At 48.8% G+C, this 12,638-nt stretch overlaps 1 protein-coding gene and 1 pseudogene across 5 annotated transcripts in view; both read right to left on the reverse strand.

Moving 5' to 3' along the window:
- The window catches only part of GatB (glutamyl-tRNA(Gln) amidotransferase subunit B, mitochondrial), a 992,144-nt gene that overhangs the window by 707,822 nt on the left and 271,684 nt on the right, over positions 1–12,638 (reverse strand). The window lies entirely within an intron of this gene.
- LOC136841327 (5S ribosomal RNA) lies at positions 5,845–5,958 on the reverse strand (annotated as a pseudogene).

Raw genomic sequence — 12,638 nt, forward strand, 5'->3', positions numbered from 1 at the left:
TTTTTGATAAACTTGGGTAAATGTCCATAGATGCTGTTTTTATGTAATGTTTTTAATATTGCATATCTCCATATACAGTAGTATCATACAACTTTTCAGTGTCAAAAAAGACTGCTAGAGCAATTTGTTTTTGTTCAAATCCTCTTTGTTTGTGGTCTTCCAAGTTAGACAGAGAATCCAATGTTGATCTGTTACATTGTAACCCGAACTGAGTGGGAGTCAGAATTTTATTTTCTCGAATGTGTCATGCTAGTCGAGCATTTACCATTTTCTCTAGTAATTTGCATAAACATCTTGTTAAAGAAATTGGTATGTAACTGTTTACATTACTGGGATCCTTTCCAGGTTTGGGGATATGTAGTGGTACAGGCAAAGTTAGATAGGGAAAGCATAAAGAGAATAGAGAGACAGACAGAGAGAGAAAGAATAAAGTGAGAGAATAGAGAGAGAATAAAAAAGAGAGACAGAGAGAGAAAGAATAAACAGAGAGAGAGAGAGAGAGAGAGAGAGAGAGAGAGAGAGAGAGAGAGAGAGAGAGAGAGAGAGAGAGAGAGAGAGAGAGAGAACAACAATTAAGCCTTGGTTGTTATGCATCGAGAGACTAGAAGTGCTGAATATGTAAACCGCCTTGCACAAACTCAAAACAGTGAGTGAGTATATCGCTCCCACGGCCATAAAACCGATTGTAAAATCTGGAAACTGTGGCCTTGCGATTTAGCTGACTCAGGATCACTCAGCACCTCATCAGAAACAAACATTCCAACCATATCTATAACCCTGCCTTCAATAGGAGGTGTTTTCATGGAAATTCCATGGAATTGGGGCTGGACAAAGTGATGTAGTTTAACGTTTCTCCAATCAAATATTCTAGGGAGGAGTCTTTTACACCTCCTCCTAAGATCATTTCCAATCAAATCCTCTAAGGAGAGATTTTAGCAACACCCACCACTGCCCTATTTGAGGGGAGGCCTTACAGATAAAATCTTCCTATGGGGCACTGAGAAGGGAGGAGTTGGAGATAACAGGAAAACCCAGGGGTTCCAGAGAAGCCAGAAGCCAGAAGAACAGCATTCGAGTCCCAATCCACCATCCAGGGAAGACATAACTTCCCCTTGATTTCCTGCTCCCAAACAGACTTAATTGAACTGTCTAGCAAGAGTATTTTCAAGATAGTAACTGTAACTGTAAATTGTACTTAAGTTTGTAGTTAACTTTCATCATTAAAGTAAAGAAAACTACTGTTTCGTCTCCAATACTCCTTTCTGAGAGATATCATTACCTTAATATAATTCCCTTCCAAATAACAGACTCATATGCGGCCTACAACGGGAGAGACACTGTGGACGACTGTTTCGGCAACTTATAAGAAATATGCAGGCAAGAAGGGAAATAAATATGTCGGGCACGACATAATTTGGTGGCAGCTAATTGGATCCAGAAGGCGAGACGAAACAGACATTAACAAGAATATCAGTGCAATTACTTAAGTTACAGTGAAATGAAAATCTACAAAACGAACTTAGATTTTACGACGGCAAGCAAAACTTATATGAAGAAATAAAATCCTGCAATAGAGCATCAAACAGAAGTGAACATAAACAGTATTGGTGCATCAAGAAGAAGCAAACACATAGAATGATAAACGACAACAAAGTGAGCCAAAACGTCGACAACAACGACAAGCAGCGAATGTGTTTAATAAACTATCACTACGAGTTTAACAGAAAAAAAACGCAGTGTGTTTCGTCGAAGCTCCGAAGGCGCCGATAACAGAAAAACAACCTGGCAACTTCGCAATAACAACAACCTGTAAGTTATCGAGAAAATGAAATTTATTGTTCTCTCTCTTTAAATATGTGAAGAAGTAAAGAATTTTTAAAGTTATATAGAGTGAAGATTACTTAACATCTCTTTATCAAAATGATATTTTAATGATAAAATAAGGTTTGTTCATACTTACCTGGCAGATATATATATAGCTGTATTCTCCGAAGTCCGACAGAATTCCAAAAACTTGCGGCACACGCAGTGGGGCCAGGTGGTTAGTACCCATTCCCGCCGCTGGGAGGCGGGTATCAGGAACCATTCCCATTTTCTATTCAGATTTTCTAGTGCCACTGTTTCCTGAGGGGAGGAGGGTGGGCACTATGATTATATATATCTGCCAGGTAAGTATGAACAAACCTTATTTTATCATTAAAATATCATTTTGTTCATGCGACTTACCTGTCAGATATATATATAGCTGAATCCCACCATTGGAGGTGGGAAGAGACAGAATAGGATTTAGGAAACAAAAATATGTAGGCGATTGACGCCTTGGTTCCTTACTTGTTAGCATAGCTGACTTCGTGATTACTGTCACCCAAGCCTGCTTCTGCTTTACTACAGTCTCCAGCAAGGTAGTGACCTATATAGCCGGTGAGTTCTAGATGATCTGTCCACGGGGGCGTGACCACAATGGGACTAGATCATAAGACCATACTGTGAGAGCAAAAGGAGCAACGACCAACCACCTGACCGAGAGCATCAACAGGACCTGCCGAAGAGACGCCAGATCGGTGGGAAGCCCCGTAACCAACTTACAGCTTTTCGACATGCCCTCTCTCTGGTCCTGGGAGTCCGACAGAGGTCCAGGCCTATGTTAGCATAGCTGACTTCGTGATTACTGTCACCCAAGCCTGCTTCTGCTTTACTAGAGTCTCCAGCAAGGTAGTGACCTATATAGCTGGTGAGTTCTAGATGATCTGTCCACGGGGCGTGACCACAATGGGACTAGATCATAAGGCCATACTGTGAGGGCAAAGGAGCAACGACCAACCACCTGACCTAGAGCGTCAACAGGTCCTGCCGAAGGGACGCCAGATGGGGAAGCCCCGTAACCCTCTTGTGGCTTTCGACATGCCCTCTCCCTGGTCCTGGGAGTCCGACAGAGGTCCAGGCCTAGAGAAGCGTTATGGGACCGATCTGACGTAAAAAAACAAAATCAAGATTAAAATATACTTCCTAACCTCTAAAGGATAGGATGAGTATCGCCCCTGCCCGCAACACTGTGTCTGCAGAAGCGACAACAGGTCCTGCCGAAGGGACGCCAGATCGGTGGGAAGCCCCTGTAACCCTCCTGTGGCTTTCGACTTGCCTCTCCCTGGTCCTGGGAGTCCGACAGAGGTCCAGGCCTAGAAGTGTTATGGGGCCGATCTGGAGTGCGGAACGTATGGTCCTAGCGAATAGCAGTCTTCGTATGTCGTCTTCACGTCCCGCAAGTAATGTGAAGCGAACACCGACTGTAGCCGCCAGAAGGTGGTACCCAGAAGATCGCAAAGGGACATGTTCTTCTGGTAAGCCACCGAGGTTGCAATGGCTCTAACTTCGTGAGCCTTAACTTCAAAAGACTCAAGTCACTGTCTTGAACGTCGGAAAGTGCGTCTAAAATGGTGCTTCTAAAAAGAACGCCAGTGCATTCTTAGAAAGAGGCAAATCCGGCCTCTTGACAGAGCACCACAGACTGTCCGAAGGACCTCGACTTTCCTGAGTCTTTTGCAAATAAAATTTGAGAGCCCTGATAGGACACATGACTCTTTCTGGTTCATGTCCGAGAATTTCCGTCATACCCTTAATCTCGAAGGTCCTGGGCCAAGGGGTAGACGGGTTCTCGTTTTAGCAAGAACATAGGGCTTAGAGAACATACTGCATTATGGCCTCTAAAACCTACATGATTATTGATAGCCTGAAGTTCACTAACTCTCTTCGCCGTAGCCAGAGCAGTTAGAAAAATAACCTTCCTTGTCACATTCTAGAGGGCGAAGAAAGAAAGAGGCTCGAAGGTATTTGACATAAAAATTTAGGACGACATCCAGGTTCCAGGGAGGCGTCCTGGAATGAGGTACCTTGACAGTCTCAAAGGATCTCAAGAGATCGTGAAGATCCTTGTCGACTGATAGTCTGAATGCAGTTAGACTCAGAGCGGGGAAGTTTTGAGGTACCTTTCGAAATGGGGCTGCCTGAGCAGATCTACCAAGGACGTCCCCATAACCTCCACAGCTCCTGACATACTTCCTCGTGAAGGGTCCACTCGGTCGGTAGAAGCTGACGCTGTCGACCGAGAAGGTCGGCTGTGGATATTCTCCACTCCTGCAACGAACCTCGCAAGGATCGTGATCCCCGCGCATGGGCCCAAAGCAGGATTTCCTTCGCCAGGGCAGAACAGGGACCGGGAACGAGTTCCTCCCTGTTTCTTGAGGTATGCCAGGGCTGTGGAGTTGTCTGAATTTACTTGTATCAGTCGGCCTGACACTTGCTCTCGAAGGATTGAAGGGCCAGCAGGATCGCCCCTAATTCCTTGAGATTGATGTGCCAGGACACCTGTTCCCTCTCCAGGTGCCTGACACTTTCTCCTCCTAGTGTTGCTCCCCATCCCTCTCTGGGAGCGTAGGAAAACAACACCAGGTCGGGCTCTGAAGGCGTAGAGAAACCCCTTCTGCCAACCTTGAGGGGTCGAGCCACTACCTCAGGTGAATCTTGAAAATGGGAGAGATCTTCAGGGTCTCCTCTAGATTCTCCTTGTCTATTCAGTTTTCCGCCAGGAAAAACTGGAGCGGCCTGAGATGAAGTCTTCCCAGGGAAACAAACTTCTCCAGAGAGGAAATGGTCCCCAGCAAACTCATCCATTCCCTCACCGAGCATATTTCCTTCCCTAGGAAGGAAAAGACTTTTTCTAAGCATTGCTACTGACGTTCCTGGGATGGAAAAGCTTGAAAAGCCACTGAATCCATCTGAATCCCCAGATAGACGATGGACTGCGTCGGGATCAGATGGGACTTTTCTTCGTTCACTAGAAGTCCTAGGGACTTTGTCAACTCTAAATTCGCATTCAGGTCCTCCAGACACCTTGACTGTGAAGAGGCTCGGATGAGCCAATCGGCCAGGTAAAGCGAGGTACGAATACCCGCTAAGTGAAGCCATCTCGCCACATTTCACATGATAATCGTGAAGATCATGGGAGCTGTGCTTAGCCCGAAGCAAAGAGCTCTGCATTGAAACACTCGTCCCCCTAGTACAAACCTCAAATACTTCCTCGACTGGGGATGTATGGGAACGTGAAAGTAAGCGTCCTGTAAGTCCAGAGCGACCATCGAATCTCCTGGTCTTAATGCTCCTAAAACAGACTGGGACGTCTCCATCGTGAACTTCTCCTTCACCATGAAGCGGTTCAGTCTACTGACATCTAGGACTGGTCTCAATCCTCCCGACTGCTTCGGAACTAGGAACAGTCGGTTGTAGAATCCTGGGGAGTCCAGCTCCAGGACTTGCTCCACAGCTCTTACTCGAGCATTTGCTCTAATAGCTCGAAAAGGATCTGTTGCTTCTCTTGATGGAATGAGGACGACAGATCCCTGGGCGACGTGCACAGAAGTGGGTGAGTCGAGAAAGGATCTTGTATCCTCTCTCGATAACTTCAAGGGACCAGGTGTCTGCCCCTCTTGCTCTCCAGGCTCGCAAACGAAAGAAGCCTGGCTCCTACAGGTGTCTGGAGGCGCTGCAAGTCACTTCCTGCCCCTTTGTTTAGGCGGGGCTCCGCCTCTGAAAAGACCTCTACCTCGGGAGAAGATCTCGAGGAAGAAGCTCCTCCACGAAAGGGCTTCTGCTTCCTGGAGGTCTGACCCGACAACGACGTCAAAGGGACTGCCGGGCGTCTTGACGAGTGGGCCAAGAGGTCTTGAGTGGCCTTCTCCTTCAAGCTGGAGGAGAGATCCTTGAACAAGGACTGGGGGGAAGAGATGGCTCGAAAACAGGGAGAACAGCAAAGCCCTCTGCGACGGAGAAACTGACTTTGCAAAAGTAAGACGCCAAAGGCATCTGGTGTTCCCAGGCGGTCACCCATCCAAGTACTGACCAGACCCAACGTTGCTTAACCGCTGATCGCACGAGAAGCGGTGCTCAACGTGGTATGGCGTTGGCTGGTAGGGCCATAGGCTGTAAAGTTACAGTACAAGGCCCTCTTCTTCAAGAGGCCCGTACAAAAGTGGGAAGCCAGTTCCTCCGAGCCATCCCTGACTGCCTTGTCCATGTAGTTCAACACGCTGGACAGCTCCCCCAGCCAGATCGAGTCGGGACTCCTAATCCTGACGTCTAGAGCCCCCAAACACCAGTCCAGGAAATTGAAGACCTCCATGGTTCGAAATAGTCCTTTCAAATGGTCTCCGACAAAGTCCAGGACACTTTGGTAGCCGACAGGATGGACCTTCTAGGCGCGTCGACCAAGCTAGCGAAGTCTCCCTGGGACGACGAAGGAACTCTTGAGCCAACGTCCTCCCCGGTCTCTTACCACATACCTGCCTTGCCGCTCAGCTTGGACAGAGGCAGGGCAAAAGAAGTCTTGCCTTGGGTCTTCCTTTCCTCTATCCAGGTGTTAACCTTCTTGAAGGCCTTCTTCGTCGCCAGAGACGAAGTCATCTTGACAAACCCCGGCGCTCTCCTCGTCTAGGACGAAGCAAACTGCGAAGGAGGAGAGAGAGGGGCCGAGGGTTTGAAACTTGTCGCCAAACAAGTCCTTAAGAAAAGCCGGCTAACACCTGGTAGTCCGTGAGAGCGAGGAAGGGGAGGCTGCTCAAGGACTGCAGGCTCCGACTCACAAGAGACTTCTCCCTCTTCAATGGGAGAAACGAAGGCCTTGCGGTCCAACACGCAGATGGGATCACGCTTCCCGCAGTCTTTGATTGCTCTGAAGCGTCACCAGAGCAACCAAAGAGGCGTCCTCGAGAGTCCATCCGGCGCCCTGCACAGCAGCGAGAGGAGCGCCCTGACGAGCAGCTACAGAAGCGCCCAGGATAGCTGCTTGCGGGCGTCACGATAGCGGTCCAGCCGAGAGCGCCCTGCACGGCAGCGAGAGGAGCGCCCTGACGAGCAGCTACAGAAGAGTCCAGGATAGCTGCTTGCGGAGCGTCACGCAAGCGGTCCAGCCGAGCGCCCTGCACGGCAGCGAGAGGAGCGCCCTGACGAGCAGCTACAGAAGCGCCCAGGATAGCTGCTTGCGGAGCGTCACGCTGGCAGTCCAGCCGAGCGTCCTGCATGGCAGCGAGAGGAGCGCCCTGACGAGCAGCTACAGAAGCGCCCAGGATAGCTGCTTGCGGAGCGTCACGCTGGCGGTCCAGCCGAGCGTCCCGCACGGGCAGCGAGAGGAGCGCCCTGACGAGCAGCTACAGAAGCGTCCAGGATAGCTGCTAGCGGAGCGTCACGCTGAAGCAGAGCGTCACGATGGCAATCCAGCGAGCGGTGAGCACGACTGGGAGACGAAGCATGTTTGACAGAAAGGCCCCCAGTCAATATATTGTGAAATAGGCTACCTACTTGGGAAGTCTCAACTCCCACTTAGCCTACGAAGTACTAGAATTTGGCTCGCCACGTTAGGCGGTAGATATAAATCAATCTCGGCGAGATAAAACCTATTCTCGCCGCTTTAACTAAAATTATGGTAGGTTATATCCTCACCCTGACTAAAACTAATGTTTGATACCGACCTGAGTAAATTATGGCATCTTTAACGTTTACCGTGCTACTTTGAACTCATGGCGTTTGTTTACTTTTTTACTAGGAGGCAGCCATTGCCTACGTGACGTCACTAGTCCCGCTGCTCTTGGTAGACTATCTCCAAAAACAAACCTTACATTTCCTTTAATAACTCCATAAGTGTTTGATTTTGTTGTAACAACATAGTTACGATAACTTTATTGGACATATCCTCTTCAGCGACGCCTTACGAGTCCGTTTTCACGACGTGCACTTTGATTGACCCAGCGTTACTATTGTTTCTTCTTTTATTATCGCTGACTCGCTCAATCTAAGCACCTCCTAATAGATAATATTTTGTTAGCCATCTTCCAGATGCCAAAAAGGAGCACTATTAGTGCGAGAATGAAAACCTGAACTAATAAATTAGCAGGGTGGGAGGCAAAGTAAGTGATCATTTATCAACAAACCTGCCCCCTACACCTCATGCATATAAAGAGGATCTACCGAAACTTTCGGTAGCCTCACCTTAAACTCATTCACACAACATACTCTGAAGCTAGCATAACTAGATCCAGACATCATCCAAAGAGCAATCAAAAGCAAATTCCACAAAAGCGTATGCCAATCCACAATCCAAAGACAAAAACCAAAAGTCAAATAGAATACTTAAGTGGAAAATAACGAGTTTATTTAAATCCAAAGACGGAGGTACTGAAAACAGTTGTTGACAGTACCGGCGACAGAGAAAATCTGAATAGAAAATGGGAATGGTTCCTGATACCGCCTCCCAGCGGCGGAATGGGTACTAACCACCTGGCCCCACTCGCGTGCCGCCAAGTAAGTTTTTGGAATTCTGTCCGACTTCGGAGAATACAGCTATATATATATCTGACAGGTAAGTCGCATGAACAAATTGAAAATTAAAGAAACTCTCTCTAGTGAATTAATTTTTTTTGTGTAATTACCATTTCTGAGTTCAGTCCCGTGTCAGCGGTGAAATTCCATTACAGCACGAATTTCTAGGTATAAAAATGCTAGATATACCAGAGAAAAGAGCTTTCAGGAAAGCTGGGTTACTACCCCAGTCGAGCGTCTTCTAGGAAGACGTCGGTATAAGGAAGGGTGAGTGAAATACCACTACCACGGAAACATACTCGAAAGATCTCTCCTTATCAAAACCCCCGGAACAGAGCGGTGAGCCGTTACAGCCCCTACACTCAACACCCGCCAGGACGGCGACACCAGCGCCACCTACCTCATTCCATTTTCTAGCACGTGATTGCGACCTTTTCCTTTTGTGTGCTCGTGCCCTTTTTTTGGATTTATTTTCATCTTTCGCCATGTCATCGAGCAGCTTTACCATCTCCAATTTAAGTACCATCTTCTTGTGGGGTTTTGTTCTATTTTTGGCTGTTATGGTCTCGTCTTTTCATAAATATTGAGATCTTATTATGACGCCACGGCGTCCTCCGCCAGCCATGTCGATCATGAGGCGACCCCATCAGTTCTTTTCTGTTGGGGTTGTCTCCTTGTCGTTATAGATGTATTTTTGCCCCCTTGGTTCCCATCCTGGTGGGTTCCCTGCGGTGGCTCCCCCTTTTTTCTATGAATTTACGTATCATTGGCCTGTCGGCCTTTGTGAGGGTGATGCCCGTCCAGTACCCCCCCAGGTTGGGTTCCTTATTATTTTTGGTCTCTATTAGGCTAATTATTTTATTCTTGGAGATGGTGCTCTCTTTTTATTTTATTTTATTCATTGTTTACCTCCTCGGGTGGTGGCGGCAGCCTCAGATCTAACCGCTTCCCCGAGGTAGGCTACGCACTCCTATTGAGCACATTTTTGTTCCCATTTTTATGTGTGATGGTTATTTAGTGGAGTAGGCTTGTTTTGCTTCCATCCCCTTGCCCTTGGTGGGAGATCATCAGGTTGAGGGAGTTTTGGTTGCTGTTTCCTCCGGGGTCGTTTTTTGGTGGGCAGAGTGAGCCCCTTAGTTCTCTTCCTTCATTTGGGGAATAGAGTTCTTTGGATGTGTTTCCTCTAGGCTAGTCGCCCCCTTGCCGCCATTCTCGTTCCCGGTTGGTTCTCGGCACAAAATTTCTCTCCCTGTTGCTTCCTCCTCCTCCCCACTCCTTCCATTTTCCTAGCCTATACTAGGTTAGGTCCCTATTAGGCTTCGCCTAGGAAGGAGTCGGGCATCGGGCTGGGTAGCTTCCAGTCAGTAGTAGGCCACCTTCCCAAGTTTCATTATTCTTGGAGTGGTGTATGTGTGCAGTTGAGCGGGTGATTTTTTTCCCCGTCTCCTGTTCCCTTTCTTGGTAGCCTACCTCTCTCCCCTTCCCTCCCCCCCCCTCACCACCCTCCAGCCTTGCTCTACTCGTGCGGGTGACGCTAGATGGCGTTTTCTCCGAGTTCAGGGACTCCTCCATTTGGTAGAGGATTCGCTCCCTCCCATACAGTCCCTAGCATCGCTGTGTTGGTGTTGGTGGTTTGTTTAGCTCCTAACGTGTTCGACACACTATCCCACACTTCTTTTTCTCCCCGTCGGGTTACTTGGCTAGGGTAATATATTTGCTTCAGCCTATGTTATGAACATAAGAGCATCTTGCCCACCTTGTTTCTCCGGCGGGAAGTAAGTGAGGAAGGATTTATATTATATAAGGGAGCGGATCCCTCCGGCCTCTTGAGTATTTACCCTTGTACCATCACTTGTTTAATGTTATTGTTTTTGAATATACATATTTAGATAAGTGTGTTTATCTAACGGAGTACTCTCCTTAATTCATTTATATATATACGTGAGTCGGTTCTACACCGGGGCTCCGCCGTTATTTTAACTGGCAGCCCTTATGGTGAGTTCTTGTTGTCTCATTTCTTTCATTCCCGGAGTATTCCGGGTCTGGAAGCTTTACCTTCCACTCTGTGTATTTTAGAGCTTACTGGCCCAGTTTATGATAAGGGAGTTCTTCTCCGCGGAGTATTTCGGTTGTAGTTGAATTTCCGGCCTTGCCGGCTTTAGTTTGCTTAGAGTGGAGGTTCATGTACTTTTTCTACTTACAGACTGTTCGCTGTGAGGAGCCAGGTGTACTGCTTCCTCCAACAACCTACGGTCACGTAGTGTGCGGACCCACGCTGGTTGTGCGGTCCGGCTGGATGACCTGGTTGTTTGGCACCCTGATGGTTGTGAGGTTTGCTTCGCTCTCTGCGCAACTGTCCAGGATGAGTCGGTAAGTGACAGTCTTTCCTCCGTTTTATGCTCCTCATATTGTATATTGTTTATGAGGTTCCCGGACTGTTTTTTCATTCTTGGCTAATTGCTGGTTTTCTTACAGGCGGACGAAGTCTTCCAAGAAGTCTGCCTTGGAATCCCTCCGGGCCTGGGTGGCTGGGTTTGGCAGGAATGTTCCGTCGGGGAAGCCCTACGTCCTCGATGCTAAGTTGAGGGACCAGCTCTACCCTGGCACACGGGTGGCGGCCGCAGTGCCAGAAGATCTTGCCACCCCCATCATCCAGCAGATCCGGGATGTGACCCAGCCACCCCAAGTGGATATCCTCTACGCTGAGGTTTCGGAGGACGCCGCCATTTGGACTTAGACCTGGAACCAATGAATACTGAACAGGACCAGGTGGTAAGTGGTGAGGTAGGTGAGGTTGTTGGGCGGGCCCCCTTTTTTGACTCCCCAGCTTCATCTATTTCTTCATTTGCAGGTTTTGTGAAGTCTTCCTCCTTGGGTGATAGAGCTCCGTCTGCTATCCCCAAGTTGAAGTTGAAGACTTCATGGAAGGCTAAGGGCTATAAGTCCTCGTCCTCCAAGAAGGCATCGCCCTTCCCCGTCGAAGGCTAAGGTCTCAGCACCTGTAGCCTCCGGGAGCAAGTCTGGTTCCTCCGGCAAAGGCGCGAGTAAGAGGGCTGCAAAACCAAGCCCTCCTCGCCAGCCTGCCTTTGACGCAGAGGCCTTTGCCAACCAACTTTCAAAAAGTTCACGGAGGATTTGGACACGAGATTTCACAAAATCTCCGAAAAGTTGGCCAGTCATGATAATATACTGGCGGGAATGGCTCGCCCACCCCCAGCCGAACCACAGTATGTCATCCCCGACACAGCGGACCTCCCGCGTTCGATGTCGGTAACCCTTGGCGTTTGCACTCCGGGCCATCCAACATGATGGCAAACTGACGGTTGAAGGTCTTGGCACGAGACGGTTGGAGGAATTGGAATTCTTCCCCCCGATCTCTTGCCCCCTACCCAGGCTTCGTAAGATTAACGGAGGAAGCATGGGTTCGGTCGGATAAGGTTCCTAGGGAGACTGTCATCGTCCCTAGGGACCAAGCTCAGCTGGCTCTCCTGCGCACTCTGGACGGAGTGGCAGGCAGAAAACACAAAGTTGACTCCTTTCAAGGGCAACTTCACAATGTTTGCCCTGGGAGACAACCTACCCACCCCTTGCTTGAACAAAGTCGCTCTGGCTACGGCCCGGCGTGCTTTGATGGTAATCCGTTACCACAGCTGAGGAAACAGACCCTACTTCCTGGTATTCCCAGGAAGTAATGAGTTCTGGTGGATGCCCGTCCACTTTCACTGTCGGGAAACTGGACCCCTTCTGTGCTTCCTCACAGTTCAGTGAACAGCTCCCCAAGCTGCCGGAATCTTTGTTAAAGCGGAGTTTGATGCCGGGTTAAGTTAGCCCGGTCCTTGAACTCCGTCTGCCTTACTGAAGCCACTGCCGTCTCCTGCTCGGACGAGCCATTTTTTCAAGTCTTGGCTAAGTCCTTGCTGGCTGGCTTTCAGTCTGACCTTTTTGAGTTTATCATGGCCAGACTGGAATGCAGAAAGTTCATTTTTGCCGATGCCACTATCCGTCACGAGCCTAACAAGCTTGTTAAGAGCTCGATCTGGGGACCTAACCTCTTCCCAGAAGAAGAGGTTACGAATGTTATGGCCGAGGCTACAAGGGCCAACCAGAGTCTGCGTTCTCGCTGGGGCATTTCTGCCCAAGCGCAAGACCCCAGAATCGGCGGCCCCCAATCGAGAGGAGGCAAACGTTTCAGGAGACATAAGAGGCCCCACCATCAGGCGGTAGTTCAAGCCGCCCCGGTCTCGGCAGCGGCACAGCCTTCCACCTCCAAGGCT

Source organism: Macrobrachium rosenbergii, chromosome 8 (genome assembly GCF_040412425.1).
Source record: "Macrobrachium rosenbergii isolate ZJJX-2024 chromosome 8, ASM4041242v1, whole genome shotgun sequence".
Taxonomy (NCBI): domain Eukaryota; kingdom Metazoa; phylum Arthropoda; class Malacostraca; order Decapoda; family Palaemonidae; genus Macrobrachium; species Macrobrachium rosenbergii.